The sequence below is a fragment of the Eumetopias jubatus genome, unplaced genomic scaffold (genome assembly GCF_037043125.1).
Source record: "Eumetopias jubatus isolate StellerSeaLion01/CBP00866 unplaced genomic scaffold, mEumJub1_p1.0 scaffold_15, whole genome shotgun sequence".
Classification (NCBI taxonomy): Eukaryota; Metazoa; Chordata; class Mammalia; order Carnivora; family Otariidae; genus Eumetopias; species Eumetopias jubatus.
In genome coordinates, this window is record NW_028274821.1 from 48,571,541 (window position 1) to 48,591,430 (window position 19,890).

Here is a 19,890-nt window from a genome sequence, read left to right on the forward strand (position 1 = left end):
AATAAAGTCCCATAGTCAAACTCAAAGTCAAAATGCAGGGAAGAATGAAAGTATGCCCCAACATAACATGAGGGTACTATAAAATTACTTGGCAAAGGGCATGGATACAGGGACACTTGGACAATCAGAGCTCATAACAGTCTGTACCACAAACAAATAGGAGGAGCCTAAGTAAAGAAAAAGGGACCATGTCATTTTATGAAGTTATTAATATGAAAATTAACACTAGAACAAAATACAAAATATCATAAATACCCCAAAAATATAAAATCAAAACAAAAAACAAAACCAAAAGAAAGCAGATCATATTGTGAAAGAAACAAAAATGTAACATAATGCATTTAGTAATTTTAACTTAATGTGAGCAGACCCCAAATGTATTAGTCACATTAACAAACGTAAATAGGCTTAGATGACCTATTAAAACTATTTTCTAATTGGCTTGCCAGTCATATCTCAAAAAACTCCATGCTGAATATCAGCAACAAAGCTAAGGAGGAAAAGTACTAAAAGCAAAATTAAAGACACGAGCAAAGGAATATTGGAAAAATTCAAGTAAAATAATGCAGAGGTTGCAATGTTGCTATCTGACAATGTTAACAATCAGGCAAGAAGCATTAAGCAAGAAGTATGAAAAACAATGCTTCACAACATGAAATATACAATTCACAATGAAGACTGAGCAATTATGAATAGCTATGCACCAACCAACATAGCAGCAAATGTCACAAAAAAGACACAGAAGATCATATAAGAAGAAATATATAGGAACGCACTAGTAGGATACTTTAAACACGGAGCTCCTTGCTCGAGACAGGTCCAGTAGACCAAAATAAAAACAAAATAACAAAATAAGTAAATAAAATAAATAGGAAGGATATAAAAGACCTAAACAACTTAATCAGTAAGATATAACCTACGGATGTATATAAAATTTGGCATTCTGAAACACATTCTAAAATTAAAAATTGTAGGAGCACCTGGGCAGCTCAGTTGGTTAAGCATCTGACTCTTGATCTTAGCTCAGGTCTTGATCTCGGGGTCATGAATTCCAAGCCCATGTTGGGCTCCGTGCTGAGTGTAGAGCCTACTTAAAAAAAAATGTACAAAGAAATTGTAAATTTTTCTTGATGCCTACAGCTAAAGATAATAAAAAGCACCTGTGGTTGAACAAGATTACGTTTGCTACTTTCTATAGCAAGTGAGTACGCACACTGGGGAAACTGAACTGTCTCAATACAAGGGTGCTAGGAATGGTTTATTATAGGATTTGGCCCTATGTTACATAATTTTGGGAAAGGTTCAAAGAACTGAAAGTTTTATCTGGATTGAATGCTATCAGAAAGGCAGGGTAACTTATTGATTAGGTATCTTACTTTTTATTTAGGAGGGAGGAGGAGCTAAGTGGACTTACTATAACTGATAAAGAAGAAGCAGTCAGTCGCTCATGTGAATTGGGAGAGGGGGATGTTTGATCATTTTTTTTGATCTGCACTATTTTTGCCCTGTTTTTGGTGTTCCAATCTGATCATACCATGATCTTGTTTTACCCTGTGTCATTATAATCACAGAGTCACATCCCATGTTGGTGTTCTGTGAAATTCCGTGAAAACAAATATGCCATTTAGGGTATTGTACAAGACCACCACCCTGGTTTCTTCAAATACTCAATGCGGTGACTGTAAAGATAGATCCACAGATTCTTTGATATTCATCACTTCATCAAGTGCAGCTTAATTCTTTGTCTCTTGACTGCAGTTTCCATTATGATCCCAGGCTCTCTCTCTGTCCTCTCTTGATCCTTCATTTCGGGGGAGTCAGCTACCGTGTTTTGGAAAGTGCTCTGAAGAGCCCTATGTGGCAAGCCAGAGAGGCCTCCTGTGAAGTCAACATGCACACCAACAACTACGGGTGTGAACATGTGGGTGAACTTTGAAGACTAGCTTTTAGCCCCAGTGAGTCTCCAGATGACTGCAGCCCTCGTTCACTTCTTGATGAGCCCTAAGACAGCATCACCCAGCTGAACCGCTCTGGGATTCCTGATATACTGAAACTGTGAGGTGATCATGTTTGTTGTTGGAAGCCATCGAGTTTGAGGGTATTTGTTATGCAGCAGTAGATAGCTAATAGAGAAAAAAAAGTTTAGATTAACTAATTAATATTACCATAGGGGTAATATTACCATAGGGGCGCCTGGGTGGCTCAGTCGGTTAAGTGCCTGACTTTGGCTCAGGTCATGATCTCAGGGTCCTGGGATTGAGCCCAGCGTTAGGCTCTGCACTCAACAGGGAGTCTGCTTCTCACTCTCCCTCTGTTCCTCCCACCACTTGCACATCTTCTCTCTCTCTCTCTCAAATGAATGAAATCTTAAAAAAAAAAAGAAATACAATATTCCTATAGCTAACAGACACTAAATATAACAAGCAAGGCAATGTATAAAACCATTTTTGCTGGCATAGAGACATTTTAATATGGACTGGAAAACAGATGATACGAAGACTTATTTCTCAACTATGATAATGTTATCGTGGTTATGTAACAGAATGTCCATATTTTTTGGAAATGCAAGCTGAAGTATTTAGGGTTAAGTGACATGATGTCTCTGCAATTGGCTTTCAGAATAGTTCAGCCAAAAAAGTCATATACATAAGCACATAGAGCAAATATAGCAATGTATTAACAATTGCTTAAGCTAATTTGTGGATATATGGGGGTTCATTTTTTTTCCCTTAAGAAATTCAAACATTTGTCTATGTTTGAATTTTTTCATAATAAACAGTTGGAGGGAAATTACATAAAGGTGCCCTGGAAAGAAATTTGACAATATGTACAAATTGCCTTAGAGCTTGCCAAATCCTTTGACCCAGTAATTTCGCTCCTTGAAATGTAACTCAAGAAAATAATCAGAGATGTGGCATAGGTTTGTATAACAGAACATTTATTTCAGTGCTGTTATAATTGCCAAAATTTGTAAGTAATGCCAATTCCAGAGTAGAGAATGAGTAAATAAATCACGGTATAGTCATGTGATGGTATATTTTACTGTGATTAAAAATAATGCTTTAGGGCACCTGGGTGGCTCAGTTGGTTAAGCGACTGCCTTCAGCTCAGGTCATGATCTTGGAGTCCCGGGATCGAGTCCCGCATCGGGCTCCCTGCTCGTCGAGGAGTCTGCTTCTCCCTCTCCCACTCCCCCCTCTTGTGCTCTCTCTCTCTCAAATAAATAAATAAAATCTTTAAAAAAAATAATGTTTTAGACGTGCTCAATAACATAAGAAATTGGGTTACCATTAAATATTTTTTTAGATTTATTTATTTATTTATTTGACAGAGGGATAGAGAGAGAGCACAAGTAGGCAGAGTGGCAGGCAGAGGGAGAGGGAGAAGCAGGCTCCTCCGCTGAGCAGGGAGCCGAACGTGGGGCTTGATCCCAGGACCCAAGGATCATGACCTGAGCTGATGGCAGCCGCTTAACTGACTAAACCACCCAGGTGCCCCTGGTTTACCATTAAATATTGAATGGAAATACCATATACAAAATATGCAGCAGGATTTTAAAATTATATAGTATCATAGAAATTATATACATAGGCTTACTTTTTATTTATTTTTGAAAGAAAATATGCCATGAGATGTTAATGTAATTGTTCACGATTAATAGAATCATAGTGGGTATATATTATTCTTTATGCATTCCAACACTTTTTTCTAAAAGGAGTATGTATTACTTTTGTAACAGAAATATTGATAATTTAACTTTAGTCATTTTTATATAATTATATTTAAAATGTTATATAATGTTATAAAAGATGTTAATCCTTTATATAGAAAATACTTTGGGAAGACATAGGTTTAGCAACTGGACACATTGTGAATATCTGAAATCTAAATCAACCCTTTTTTTTGTATACAACAAAAACATATATAACATATCACAATTCAATATTTACTGGAGTTTGGCAATTAGGTTTCATTACAGGATATCTTATATTTTGTTTCAGTAGAGTGACTTTTTTTTGTATTGCCATAATCGACCTAAATTTGTCTGCAATACATTTAGTTTTAACTTAAGCTATTACTTTAGGTTTTAGCTCTGCCTTACTTGATTCAGGAGGAAGTTGTGATCTTTGATGGTTTCTCAGTGTGAGATATTGCTGCTGAAGTCCCCGTAAACACCTCAATCTGCTGCTTGTCATCTAAACTGGGAGTTTTGATCATATTTAAGGGAAGAAGCTCTGTTTCTTGTGCATTTATTTCAAACCCTTGCTTTGATGGATCAATCTTGTTTAACATAAACTTTGAGTGCTTTTGTAAACCCTTCTTTATTCTCTCTTCTCAGTTCCCTGTGTTCAACCAAAATGCCTTTGGATGATAGAAGCAGCCCAACTGTATTAAATCACCAAAACATCAGTCTAGTTCAAGGACATTTTACCTGATTACAGATAGTCAAGTCAATCTCTTTTCCCGCAGTGGAAAGAGAGAAGAAAGAAAGAAAGGAAGGAAGAAAGGAAGAAAGGAAGAAAGGAAGAAAGAAAGGAAGAAAAGAAGAAAGAAAGAAAGAAAGAAAGAAAGAAAGAAAGGTAGGAAAGGAAAGGAAGGAAAGAAAAAGCAAAGAGGAAGGAAGGGAGGAAGGGAGGGAGGGGAGAGGGAGGGAAGAAGAGGCATTTATAAGCTTTAAGTGGATCAGAACCAAAGTTGGTTCTAGACGAAATAAAGCCAGCCTCTTCTTGTGAATTCTCAGTTCCTCAGAATATTTGGGGGGAAATCCATTTAACACATTGAACGAATACATGTTGAAGTTCAGGCAGCAAAAGATTGTCAACTTTTTTCCCCAACACTGACACAGTATTTATCACTCTCGTGTGTATTTGTCTCTGTGCTGTGTGTTGCAGATACAAAGATGACAAAGCTCTAGCTTCAAGGAGTCATGCACTAATCGGGGATATGGACACATAAACCTATACTGGTAATTTCATTAGTACTGTGAAAGGGATGTATGCACAGGCAAATCAGCTCCGAACCCAGGAATTCATGTGCTATTTCACACCTATTAAAAATACCCTTCCTCGGACTGTCTTTTGTGCTCATCTTCATTAACAATTGAACCAGATTTATTATTTCTGACACCATTATTCCTTGAATTTCATTTCTTATCCATAATGCCTTTATTTTCATCACTATCACTATTAACAAACTAGGTTCAAGAACGTGGGAAGTGAAGTCTGTGTTAGTAAAAGATTGGAAGAGATTTAATTTCCCTTAACATAATTACAATTGAACTCTCTGTCTCTTGCTGCCTACTGGCTTTTTTATTTATGGCACGGATGGTTTTGTATATATGCATTTCAAACTAAACAATTTTCCCTTTGTTTGGGTTTTTGATTCTTTCATCACTTTGGTCTGCAGCTGCCATGTACTTAATCTTTTATTTAGCGTTTGCAATGATTTTGGAGACTGGCATGGACAAAATTTCCATCACAGACTCAGGCAGCGCATTTTACTAACTTTTTCCCATGAAAAAAGTACATCATTTAGCTCTGAGAATTTTGCATTTGACACCCTAAGAAAAGTTTTGCAAGTTGTAGAGTCACTTTGAGTTTTTAAATTATTCTGATCTGGTAACAATACTTATGGATTATCAGTTAGCTCTCATGTTGACGTGTTTGAAATTGCTATTGAATTTTCCTAGCTTTGGAAGCACACGCACAACCATATAGAGAGATAATGAACAGCAATTCTTTGAAGTTAATATTTTTTCCATGATTGTTTTATTTGTCATTAAGTTACTAATCCAACTAATGTGGGATTGAAAGGTTTTGTCACAACGTGGACAGATGTTTCTCCTTTTGGAAGCTCAATTTAAATGTTCTATTTGCTATTTCAAGCTGTTCTGTTTCCAAGATTTCATTACAGGAATGTATATAACTCTTATACTTTCCAAGGGTCTTAGCCTTGTTACTTTATACTTCCTTCTATAGCGGTCTAACCACCTAGCATCTCATGCTAATTAATGTGTGTTTTTAAAGTTCAACTGTAATGTCTACCTTTCCTCAGTTTGGAGAATAATTATCAACACTAACCCACCACATACGAATAGAATATTCAAGGTAGAATATTCAACACAATAATGAAGTACTAGGAAAATTTTTCTTTAACTGTGATTTTGTGACACAGAGAAAGATTTGACAATTAAATTTGTTGTCTTTTTTTAAATTTGTTGTCATTTTATTTATTTATTTATTTATTTATTTATTTATTTATTTATTTATTATTTATTCAGAGAGAGAGAGCATGCGGGCAAATGAGAGCACAAGCAGGGGGAGGGTCAGTGGGAGAGGGAGAGGCAGACTCCCCAGGAAGCAGGGATCCCAGTGCAGGGGCCCAATGTTGGGATGGATCCCAGGACCCCGGGATCATGACCTGAGCGGAAGGCAGACTTAACCAACTGAGCCACCCAGGCACCCCTAATTTGTTGTCATTTTAAATAATAAAGTATACGAAGTTACTTGGCACATACCGATTACTAGAAAACCAGTACCTTGTATCCTTAATTATAAAAGAGATCAGAGTCAGTGGCCTCTAAAGTGGTGTATACATACCTTTGGTGAGAGAAGGATGAAAAAAGGTTCCACTGGGTTAGAAAAAAAACCCACCATTTTCCTATTTACTTCTTATTATTCCATTCTATTAGATCATCTATTTGTATACGTCTCCTACATAATATATTTATATAGATTTATAAAAATTAATTTTCTGAGTCCCTTACATACTATTTCATGAATTTTGCTGAATTTGACTATTGCTAAAGGTAATTTTAATGCACTGCTGAAAAGGACACAGTGAAGGGCTGGGAAATTCAGCAAGTGAAAACCCATACTAGGAAGATGACAGATAGATGTAGAGAGTTGGATAAATAAGAGGGTGGCTTGACGGATGGATGGAGAGAGAGAGAGACAGAGAGAGATCTATTTAGAGCACCATCTTTCTCAGAAGACTTTCAGCTAAAATTTAGGTGGTGCATGCTTAAAACTGTCATGATCACCCTCAGTACCACACTTATATTTTGTGTTCTATATAAACCGGATTACAAGGCCCCTCTCTTAATTTTTACTTTGTCTTGAAAAAATAACATAGCGGGGGGCGGAGCAAGATGGCGGAGGAGTAGGAGACCTAGATTTCGTCTGGTCTCAGGAATTCAGCTGAATAGGGATCAAACCATTCTGAACACCTACGAACTCAACAGGAGATCGAACAGGAGAGTAGCAACAACTCTCTGAACAGAGAAGCGACCACTTACTGGAAGGTAGGGTGTGCGGAGAAGTGAATCCGAGGGGATATTTGGGAGGATAGACAGCGGGGGAGGGGCCTCCGCCGGCCGCTTCTGGCAAGTGATAGAGCCGCGGAGCACAAAATCGGACCTTTTAGAACTTGGCTCGGCGGAGGGACGTCGCTGCAGTGGCTAAGCGGGGGGTGGAATCCTCCCAGGACAGTGTGGTCTCAGGACCCTTGGGGTCACGGAGAGACCGGGGGTGCCTGAGTGCGCCAGAGCTCCCAGGTATCAGAGCAGGGAAGCCGGCTGCAGAGACGGAGCAGAGTCGCGGGCTCTCAGTTCGGGGTTGCCATAAACTGATCTGCGGCCCAGTCGGGGCACGGCTCCCCCAGCAGGGACCCAACAAGCAGCAGATCCGGGGAGACTCCCCTTCCTTCCCGGGGAGGAGCGGTGCGGGAACGCACCGCAGGGATCTGCTGGGTTTGGAGACTCCGCGCGGGGTTGGGTGCCAGAGATAGCAACGCTCGATCACAGGCCGGGTGAGCACGGAGTGCGGCCGGAGACCGGGGACACGGAAGTGACTGCTTCTCTCTGGGGGCACACTGAGGAGCGGGGCCCCGAGTTCTCAGCTCCTCCGAGTGGAGATTGGGAGGCCACCATTTCTGCCCTGGTCCTCCAAAGCTGTACCGAGAGCTTGCAGGGAACAAAAGCTCCTGAGATCAAACCGGAGCAGCTTCCTTAGCCTGAACCGACAAGGGCGGGGCAATTCCGCCTCGGCAAAGACATTTGGAAACCACAGCAACAGGCCCCTCCCCCAGAAGATCAGCACGAACAGCCAGCAAGCCAAGACCAAGTTGATCGATCAAGGAGAATAGGAGAACTCCAGCGCTAGGAGAATACTGCACATAGATTCATGGCTTTTTTTTTTTTTTTTACCATGATTCATTATTTCATCAAAGTTATTTTTCTTGACTGTTTTTTTTATTTTTCTTTTTCCCTTTTTCAACCAACATCTTATAAATCCCTTTTTTAAAAAAAAAACATTTTTTATTTTTCATTTTTAGAGTCATATTTTATCCCTTCATAGTAGTTACCCTTATTTTTGGCATATATATATAAGTTGTACTCTCTTTAAAATTTTCAGGTACAGTTTCTTCTAACAGATTAAAATATACCTTAAATCACTAGTGTATGGCTTTGTTCTAGTCTCCTGCCTGATCACATTCTCTCCCTTTTTCCTTTTTTTTTTCTTAAATCTTCTTTCTTTTTTCAAACAACTTATCTTACCAAGTCCTTTTATAAAATCTTTTATAATTTTCATCTTTATAGTCATCTTCCATCCCTTCATTGTATCAACCCTTATTTTGTACATATATGTCTTTCTTCCTTTAAAATTTTAGGAGGCACTTTTATCTAACAGAACAAAATACGCCCAAATTCTAGTGTGTGGCACTGATCTATGCACTAGCCTGATCATATTTGATCATATTCTGCCTTTTTTGTATTGTTTTGTTTTTGTTTTTATCTTTTTTTTCTTTTTCTCTTTCTTTTTTCTTTCTTTCCCTTTCTTTTCCCCTGGTTTCAGGTCTTTTCTGATTTGTATACAGTATATTTGCTGGGGATGTTATAAACCTGTTAGCATTTTGTTCTCTCATTCATCTATTCTCCTCTGGACAAAATGACAAGACGAAAGAAATCACCTCAGCAAAAAGAACAAGAGGTAGTACCGTCAGCCAGGGACCTACTCAATACGGACATTAGTACGATGTCGGACCTAGAGTTCAGAATCGTGACTTTAAAGATACTAGCTGGGCTTGAAAAAAGCGTGGAAGTTATTAGAGAAACCCTTTCTGGAGAAATAAAAGAACTAAAATCTAACCAAATCGAAATCAAAAAGGCTATTGATGAGGTGCAATCAAAAATGGGGGCACTAAATGCTAGGATAAATGAGGCAGAAGAGAGAATCAGCTATATAGAAGACCAAATGATGGAAAATAAAGAGGCTGAGAAAAAGAGAGAGAAACAACTACAGGATCACGAGGGCAGAATTCGAGAGATAAGTGATATGATAAGATGAAACAACATTAGAATAATTGGGATCCCAGAAGAAGAAGAGAGAGAGAGAGGGGCAGAAGGTATATTGGAGCAAATTATAGCAGAGAACTTCCCTAATGTGAGGAAGGAAACAGGCATTAAAATCCAGGAGGCGCAGAGAACCCCTCTCAAAATCAATAATAATAGGTCAACACCCCGACATCTAATAGTAAAACATACGAGTCTCAGAGACAAAGAGAAAATCCTGAAAGCAGCTCGGGAGAAGAGATATGTAACCTACAATGGTAGAAACATTAGATTGGCAACAGACCTATCCACAGAGACCTGGCAGGCCAGAAAGGACTGGCAAGATATCTTCAGAGCACTAAACGAGAAAAATATGTAGCCAAGAATATTATATCCAGCTAGGCTATCATTGAAAATAGAAGGAGAGATAAAAAGCTTCCAGAACAAACAAAAACTAAAGGATTTGCAAACACGAAACCAGCCCTCCAAGAAATATTGAGAGGGGTCCTCTAAGCAAAGAGAGAACCTAAAAGCAGCAAAGAGCAGAAACGAACACAGACAACAGACAGTTAACAGTCACCTTACAGGTAATACAATGGCACTAAATTCATACCTTTCAATAGTTACCCTGAATGTAAATGGGCTAAATGCCCCAATCAAAAGACACAGGCTATCAGATTGGATTAAAAAACAAGACCCATCAATATGCTGTCTGCAAGAGACTCATTTTAGACCCAAAGACACCCCCAGATTGAAAGTGAGGGGGTGGAAAACCATTTACCATGCTAATGGACACCAAAAGAAAGCTGGGGTGGCAATCCTTATATCAGACAAACTAGATTTTAAAACAAAGACTGTAATAAGAGATGAGGAAGGACACTATATCCTACTGAAAGGGTCTATCCAACAAGAAGATCTAACAATTGTAAATATCTATGCCCCGAACATGGGAGCAGCCAATTATATAAGGCAATTAATAACAAAGGAAAGAAACACATTGACAACAATACAATAATAGTGGGGGACTTTAACACCCCCCTGACTGAAATGGACAGATCATCTAAGCAAAAGATCAACAAGGAAATAAAGACTTTAAATGACACACTGGACCAAATGGACTTCACAGACATATTCAGAACATCCCATCCCAAAGCAACTGATTTCTGTGCATTGATTTTATATCAGAAGAATACACATTCTTCTCTAGTGCCCATGGAACATTCTCCAGAATTGATCACATCTTAGGTCACAAATCAGGTCTCAATCGGTACCAAAAGATTGGGATCATTCCCTGCATATTTTCAGACCACAATGCTTTGAAACTAGAACTCAACCACAAGAGGAAAGTCGGAAAGAACTCAAATACATGGAGGCTAAAGAGCATCCTACTAAAGAATGAATGGGTCAACCAAGAAATTAAAGAAAAATTAAAAAAATTCATGGAAACCAATGAAAATGAAAACACAACTGTTCAAAATCTTTGGGATACAGCAAAGGCAGTCCTGAGAGGAAAGTATATAGCAATACAAGCCTTTCTCAAGAAACAAGAAAGGTCTCAAATACACAACCTAACCCTACACCTAAAGGAGCTGGAGAAAGAACAGCAAATAAAGCCTAAACCCAGCAGGAGAAGAGAAATCATAAAGATCAGAGCAGAAATCAATGAACTAGAAACCAAAAGAACAGTAGAACAGATCAACGAAACTAGGAGCTGGTTCTTTGAAAGAATTAACAAGATTGATAAACCCCTGGCCAGACTGATCAAAAAGAAAAGAGAAATGACCCAAATCAACAAAATCATGAATGAAAGAGGAGAGATCACAAGCAACACCAAAGAAATACAAACAATTATAAGAACATATTATGAGCAACTCTATGCCAGCAAATTAGATAACCTGGAAGAAATGGGTGCATTCCTAGAGATGTATCAACTACCAAAATTGAACCAGGAAGAAATAGAAAACCTGAACAGACCTATAACCACTAAGGAAATTGAAACAGTCATCAAAAATCTCCCAAGAAACAAAAGCCCAGGGCCAGATGGCTTCCCAGGGGAATTCTATCAGACATTTCAAGAAGAATTAATACCTATTCTCCTGAAACTGTTCCAAAAAATAGAAATGGAAGGGAAACTTCCAAACTCATTTTATGAGGCCAGCATTACCTTGATCCCAAAACCAGACAAAGACCCCATCAAAAAAGAGAATTACAGACCAATATCCTTGATGAACATGGATGCAAAAATTCTCACCAAAATACTAGCCAATAGGATCCAACAGTACATTAAAAGGATTATTCACCAGGACCAAGTGGGATTTATTCCTGGGCTGCAAGGCTGGTTCAACATCTGCAAATCAATCAACGTGATACAATACATTAACAAAAGAAAGAGCAAGAATCATATGATCCTCTCAATAGATGCAGAAAAAGCATTTGACAAAGTACAACATCCTTTCTTGATCAAAACTCTTCAGAGTATAGGGATAGAGGGTACATACCTCAATATCATAAAAGCCATCTATAAAAAACCTACAGCGAATATCATTCTCAATGGGGAAAGGCTGAGAGCTTTTCCCCTAAGGTCAGGAACGCGGCAGGGATGTCCACTCTCACCACTGCTATTCAACATAGTATTAGAAGTCCTAGCCACAGCAATCAGACAACAAAAAGAAATCAAAGGCATCCAAATCGGCAAAGAGGAAGTCAAACTCTCACTCTTTGCAGATGATATGATACTGTATGTGGAAAACCCAAAAGACTCCACCCCAAAACTGCTAGAACTCATACAGGAATTCAGTAAAGTAGCAGGATATAAAATCAATGCACAGAAATCAGTGGCATTCCTATACACCAACAACAAGACAGAAGAGAGACAAATCAAGGAGTCTATCCCATTTACAATTGCACCCAAAACCATTAGATACCTAGGAATAAATCTAACCAAAGAGGCAAAGGATTTGTACTCAGAAAACTATAAAATACTCATGAAAGAAATTGAAGAAGACACAAAGAAATGGAAAAACGTTCCATGCTCATGGATTGGGAGAATCAACATTGTGAAGATGTCAATGCTACCTAGAGCAATCTACACATTCAATGCAATCCCCATCAAAATACCATCCACTTTTTTCAAAGAAATGGAACAAATAATCCCAACATTTGTATGGAACCAGAAGAGACCCAGAATAGCCAGAGGAATACTGAAAAAGAAAAGCAAAGCTGGCGGCATCACAATTCCGGACTTCCAGCTCTATTACAAAGCTGTCATCATCAAGACAGTATGGTACTGGCACAAAAACAGACACATAGATCAATGGAGCAGAATCGAGAGCCCAGAAATGGACCCTCAACTCTATGGTCAACTTATTTTTGACAAAGCAGGAAAGAATGTCCAATGGCAAAAAGACAGTCTCTTCAACAAATGGTGTTGGGAAAATTGGACAGCCACATGCAGAAGAATGAAACTGGACCATTTCCTTACACCACACACAAAAATAGACTCCAAATGGTTGAAAGACCTAAACGTGAGACAGGAGTCCATCCAAATCCTAAAGGAGAACACAGGTAGCAACCTTTTCGACCTTAGCCACAGCAACTTCTTCCTAGAAACATCGCCAAAGGCACGGGAAGCCAGGGCAAAAATGAACTATTGGGATTTCATCAAGATAAAAAGCTTTTGCACAGCAAAAGAAACAGTCCACAAAACCAAAAGACAACCGACAGAATGGGAGAAAATATTTGCAAATGACATATCAGATAAAGGGCTAGTATCCAAAATCTATAAAGAACTTATCAAACTCAACACCGAAAGAACAAATAATACAATCAAGAAATGGGCAGAAGACATGAACAGACATTTCTCCAAAGAAGACATCCAAATGGCCAACAGACACATGAAAAAGTGCTCAACATCGCTCGGCATCAGGGAAATCCAAATCAAAACCTCAATGAGATACCACCTCACACCCGTCAGAATGGCTAAAATTAACAAGTCAGGGAACGACAGATGTTGGCGGGGATGTGGAGAAAGGGGAACCCTCCTACACTGTTGGTGGGAATGCAAGCTGGTGCAACCACTCTGGAAAACAGTATGGAGGCTCCTCAAACAGTTGAAAATAGAGCTACCCTACGATCCAGCAATTGCACTACTGGGTATTTACCCCAAAGATACAAATGTAGGGACCCGAAGGGGTACGTGTACCCCAATGTTTATAGCAACAATGTCCACCATAGCCAAACTGTGGAAGGAGCCAAGATGCCCATCGACAGATGAATGGATAAAGAAGAGGTGGTATATATACACAATGGAATATTATGCAGCCATCAAAAGGAATGAGATCTTGCCATTTGCAACGACGTGGATGGAACTGGAGGGTGTTATGCTGAGTGAAATAAGTCAATCAGAGAAAGACATGTATCACATGACCTCACTGATATGAGGAATTCTTAATCTCAGGAAAGAAACTGAGTGTTACTGGAGTGGTTGCGGGTGGGAGGGATGGGGTGGCTGGGTGATAGACATTGGGGAGGGTATGTGCTATGGTGAGCGCTGTGAATTGTGCAAGACTGTTGAATCACAGATCTGTACTTCTGAAACAAATAACGCAACATATTTTAAGAAAAAAGAAAAAGAAGAAGATAACAGGAGAGGAAGAAAAGGGGAGTATGTCAGAGGGGGAGACGAACCATGAGAGATGATGGACTCTGAAAAACAAACTGAGGGTTCTAGAGGGGAAGGGGGTAGGGGGATGGGTTAGCCTGGTGATGGGTATTGAGGAGGGCACGTTCTGCATGGAGCACTGGGTGTTATGAACAAACAATGAATCATGGAACACTGCACCAAAAACAAACGATGTAATATATGGTGATTAACATAACAATAAAAAAATTCTAATTCAAAAAAAAAATAACATAGCTGGACACAAATTACCGTAGGCTATTGACATTTGTACAATACATATTCAGAGAAATACATAACTATTAAAATAATACAAATAATCTGCAGCCAGTGCTGTCTAAAATATTCTCATTCCCCCCCCCCATACACATACTCCATGTCACACTCAGAGTAATTAACACTAAATGCCCACTCGGAGGCACATGTGCTCAATGAACGTGAGATGTGTCACAAATCTTTCTCTTACATCTGTCACGTGCTCGCTTTAAGTCATTGAGCAAATAACTCACATTCTCTGAACCTCAGATGTCACTGCAAAGTAGGGATGGTAGTAACTACCCTGAAGGAGAGTCGTGATGGTTTGATACTACGTAGGGGACTAGCTCATTGTGAGGTACATAGTAGACACTCAATAAATTAGAGCTACTAGCTGTTAACAACTGTTAACCTCCTTGTGTTTGTTCCCACTTGGCTGGAGGAATTTTCAGTTAATATTGGTGCCATGAATCCAGCATTAATAAGCCTTCGTGTGCTGTCCTATCTCCCCTCTGTGATGAAAGCTCGGATTTATGACTGTGGCAAACCAGGAAATTAATTTCAGATCCAATTTTGCAATCTCCAGTATTCCTTTCTCCAGGTATCTAAATGTTGATTTTTGACATCAATGTTCATACACCACATATGAGGAAATGATCTGGTACCTATCTCTAAAATTGTTGCTAGATCTCAGTGCTCACGGCTAATATTAAGAGTCCTCTCAGACTTCATTTCTCCAAGTTTCTGAGTTCCTTGAACTCTGTCTAAGGTGGATACACATATCAGCCTTTCTCATTCTCCTTGCAAAATGAAATTTCCTTTCAACCTTCTCCTCCGCCCAAAGCAGGAAATAACCTTCCTGCTCCCCAGCAGTTCCCACTGTGTTTCCACAATATTAGGAGGCACTGTCTGCAATTTGAAATCATTTTGGCTTATTATAAAGGGCTCATACTGTACTTCATTAGCAGGGCTGCTGTGAAATTATGAAACATTTTGATGAAAATTACAAGATATTTAGACTTGTTTCTTGCTGAAAATATGCAAAACCCTTCAGGGAAAACACAGGCAGATGGTGTTTGAGACATTTATTGTTTTCCTATGTATTTGTAAACAAATACTATAAATTAAAGAGTTCCAGAATGATCTTTAGGAAATCTAGCAGCAAATTAATATATGAACTGATACCAAATTAAAGAAACTGTGATACCCATTTCCATCCTACCAGCATTTTTCTTTCCTGTCTTTAATATTTTGAAAAGGTTTCAAAATTCATTCAAAATTGATTGTTGAAAAGTTCCAGAAAAAACGAAAGCAGCAACCTCTTTTTTTTTTTCCAGGCATAATTGTTGTAACTCATGTAAGCTCTACAATTAACACTACCAAAAATACTATTATTTCTCATGTATACATAGCAATATTTGCTTGTATCTACCCAGAAAATCTTAGGTAGCACAAATTCACAGGCATCTAGAAATGAATTAAATTATTCACTTCTTACCACTTAAGGGTCTGAAAATGTAATTTATATCCTTTGTGGGTTCCCTCTGGGGAAGGGCTGTGATTTTTGGAAGCTTACAAGTGCTATCCTGAGGAGTTCGTTGGAGCAAGTGATAGCCCATGAGTAACAGTGTAAATAAAGGAAACTATCCTTAGTTTCTAGCTGCTTTGGCCATATATTACTAGTCTCTAAGGCAAGAAATTATTTATTAGTTGTAATAGTCAGAGTTCAAAGAGGACTCTCATGCAAATCAACAAGGTATATTCTGAAAGTATAAATTGTCCATATCCCTCCACCAATAGATCTAAACTTTTCCTTCTACTCTACCTCATGTGATTTCCCCTTGTTCTCATGGTGATCTCCCTTCACATTCTATTCTTTCATTACCCGATTTTGTTTACAGAAAGGCAGAGAAAAGGTCCAAACGAGGTATTTGATTACCAGAAAATGTTTCTAAAGACTGTGGTGGAAATAAAACACCTTTCTGAGAATGTCTTTGAACATATGTTATTGATAAGCAATGCTATTTTAGTGCAAAACACAATTGCATCTTGACATTCAGATTAATTTTCTCTGGTTGAAGATGAACACAAAAACAGGGAGAAAGCATTCTATTTTAGTGAAAAAGGTTAAGCTAGTGAATCATATTGTTTTTCTGACTTTTACAAATACACGTAGTCATTTTCCCCCATAATCTCATAAGAATTGAAGTTAGAAACTGAACTGCCTGTTCTTTTTCTTTCTCTCTCTCTCCTTTGTTGTATTTTCTACATAGTCTCATTTTTACAAAAGGATTAATAAATAGACAACATTTCAGGAATTGCCGGGAGTTTATGAAGGAATATGAAGATGTTCTTAATGTCATGAGTAATAGTTAGATGTCCCTCTTAAAACGGGTTGCTAATGAAGGATGAGATATGACTAGTCCAGCGCCATATTCTTTACAGACTACCCCCACAGGTAGTTTAGTGAAAATCATTCATCTTAAGCATTTCAATGTGAAGAAGAAACTGCCCCGTCTATTAAACAACTCCATAACTAGTGGAGGAGAGAATTACAATACAGTTTTCTAGGTCTTGAGTCACAGTTTTAAGTACAAAAATAAATTAAATATCGGCTTAAAGAACACAATCCTGAATGTCTCCTCTCCGATGACATTGATCCTTTCTTCATTTGTTTATACCCTGCTTTTGAATTGAGTGACTTAATTTATTCAAAAACATTCTTCAGATGATTTTTAACCTTGCACCAGAGCCTCCTAATTGGCTCGCTTCCCAGTCTGCACCTTTCTACTTTGTCCTTAAATAACCCATCAAATGTTTTAAAAATATGATGCAGAAGTCAAAGCAGCACATCCTGCCAGTGGATCAAGGAAGAGGCGTAATTCTTCTCCAGACCCAGGAGACCCAGACCATCAGCACTTTCCTCTGTTCTTCACAAGGAGCAGAAAAGCCCCTGGCGACATCACGGCCGCCGTCCTTCTTTGGAAAATAACCATAGACACATTATATGTGTTTTCTAGAACACAGTTCCCTTGTTACCCTCTTCTCTTTTGGGCTCATTCCCTGAAAAGCAAGCCTAGCAGTCTAAAGTTTAATCACTTTAGAAGAATGAGGGAAAGGATTTTCAGACAGTATCCAGAAAAGCACTGGGAATTAAAACTTGGTTACTTCAGGATGTATTTGGTTAAGAAAGCCTAGAAACCATTCATGATATAAAATTACCTATAATACCTTGAAACCAAACAGTGGTTTCTTTGGAGCCCATTGCACGGGCCCCTGCAAACAAAGCACCTTCATCTTGTGTACCTCATGAAGTTTGCCAACTCAGGTCATGGAATTTTGGAACTTAGAAGCATCCAGGTCCTTTGAGTTAGTGGATTTGTCACCTGATAGTGAGAAAGTCCTGCTTCAAAAATAAAATTATACTCTAGACATATGACTAACAAATGATGAGTAGTTTCTGAAGAGGAACCAGCTTCCAACTCCAAATAATTGAGCTTGATTAAACCATTCTGGAAGCAAGCAACAGAGCAAGTGCAGCAGGACACCGCTCTTCCTGATGTTAGGATGGTTCCCACTGGACTCAGGACAAACCACAGGTGCCTAAGATCACATCCAGGCGGCTGGCATCTTGAGGAACTCAAATTTAGCCTTCAGGTTCTTGAGTTTTACCAAAATAGGATATAACTTCTCATTTCTGAAATAAAATGGGGTGGGGAGGAGGGGTTGGAGAATTTTAGAATCAACATATTGAGTGGAGAAGCTTAAATCTCAAATATCTCCCTTATCTTATAGATAATGAAAAATAGACCCCCAAATCAATGAGCAGTGTGAGCTGTGCCACCCCCTTAAGTTAGGGCATAATAGAATCTGGTTCTTTCACTCGACTAATACTTATTGAGGTCCTGGAGATAAAGTCGTCAACAAAATAATCTTTCCCCATTTGGGCTGGGTTTTGAGTAAGGGGAAGAGATAAACAAACACACAAGAAAATATGTAGTATACATGAGAAAGAGTCATGCAATGAGGGAAAATAAAATGGAGGATCAGGAATAGGGAGGTAAGGAGGGAAGCTATTTTATGCAGTGTTTTCAGGGAGAGCCTCACTAACATCTAAGTAGAAAACTGAAAGTGGGAGCACCCGGGTGGCTCAGTCAATTAAGCGTCTGACTCCTGATCTCAGCTCAGGTCTTGATCTCAGGGTTCTGAGTTCAAGCCCCGAGTTAGGCTCCATGCTGGGTATGGAGCCTACTTAAAAACAACAATAACAACAAAAACTAAAAGTGAAGAAGTGGGCCACACACATATGTCCTCACTCCTGTTCAATACTCTCCTACCAAACCAGGCTAACTTTTGGATTACTTATAATTAGAATATTTAATTCCACGAAACTAAAGCAGACTTTGTATCATTGACAGTGTGGCCATTGAAAAGGCCACCTTTCTTCAATCCAAGATGCTCCAGAAGTAGCTCTCCTGCAGGGGCCATACTTCCTAACCACCTAAGCTAGTGGTCCTTTCTAGGTCTCCCGTTCCCCTTAATCTCCCCATCACCAACAGTCTTACCATTCATGAAATGCTTTCCTCTGTTGGATATTGAGAAACTACACAATTTGAATTTTCCTAATAGCTCTCCAAGCCATTTCTCTTTTGCTCTCTCTCTTTTTAAAAATATTTATTTATTTGACAGAGAGAGAGAGAGAGAGCACAAGCAAGGGGGAACAGCAGAGGGATAGGGAGAAGCAGACTCCTTGCTGAGTAGGGAGCCCGATGTGGGGCTTGATCCCAGAACCCTGGGATCATGACCTGAGCCAAAGGCAGACGCTTAACCTACTAAGCCACCCAGGCGCCCCTCTCTTTTGTTCTCTTCTCCATAAATTCCCTGCACTCATTTGGCTCCATGTGAATTAGCTCGTGATGTTCTGTCTTCTTTCCCTGCCATACACCATATCAGCTGAAACTTGAGCTTTGAAACCCTGAGGCTGACCTTTCTTAGCTGAGTGATTTAGTGGAATTTACTTGCCCTTTGGGGTACAATAATAATAGCTACCTTCCAAGGTTGTTGTGTGGATGAAATGAATTTGGAACAATCGCTGGCGTATAAGACGGGCTCCATGTATGTTAGCTATTATTCTTAGTCCTTAAGTGTCACCTCTGGTGGATCGCAGATTTTTAAATTAACATATCAATTTCTCAATGCGCTTCTAAGATTTACCTTCAAATTTCCAAATTTATGTTGAGAAGGTTTTCCTAGATCAGTACCTAGTACCCCAAATTACCATGTCCCAAACTATCATCCCTTTTTCTTCTATAATTCTCTAGGTGAAGGGGGAAAAACAAATAGTCTAAGTCAGCATGTGCCAGGAAAAACTCTCCCAAACAGGAAACTTTTTCTTCAGAAGTGCCTCATTTCTTCTTTAAGAAAGTTAAAAGCCTAATACCTAAATACATCATTATTAATATGTTTTATATTAAAATGAACATCTTACAACTCAATCTAGAAGCGGGTCATGTCAGCTAAAAGATGGGGACAAGGGAGGAAAGGCAGTTACGTGACTCTTGTTTTCACATTTTCCCCCTTTTCCTTTGCTCTAAATATCTGTTTTATTTCACTCAGCTATGGTTGC

General features: G+C 38.9%; 1 pseudogene; it reads left to right on the forward strand.

Moving 5' to 3' along the window:
• Nucleotides 1–19,171: 19,171 nt before the first annotated feature.
• Nucleotides 19,172–19,249, forward strand: LOC148162416 (small nucleolar RNA SNORD36; annotated as a pseudogene).
• The last annotated feature ends 641 nt before the right edge of the window (nucleotides 19,250–19,890 follow it).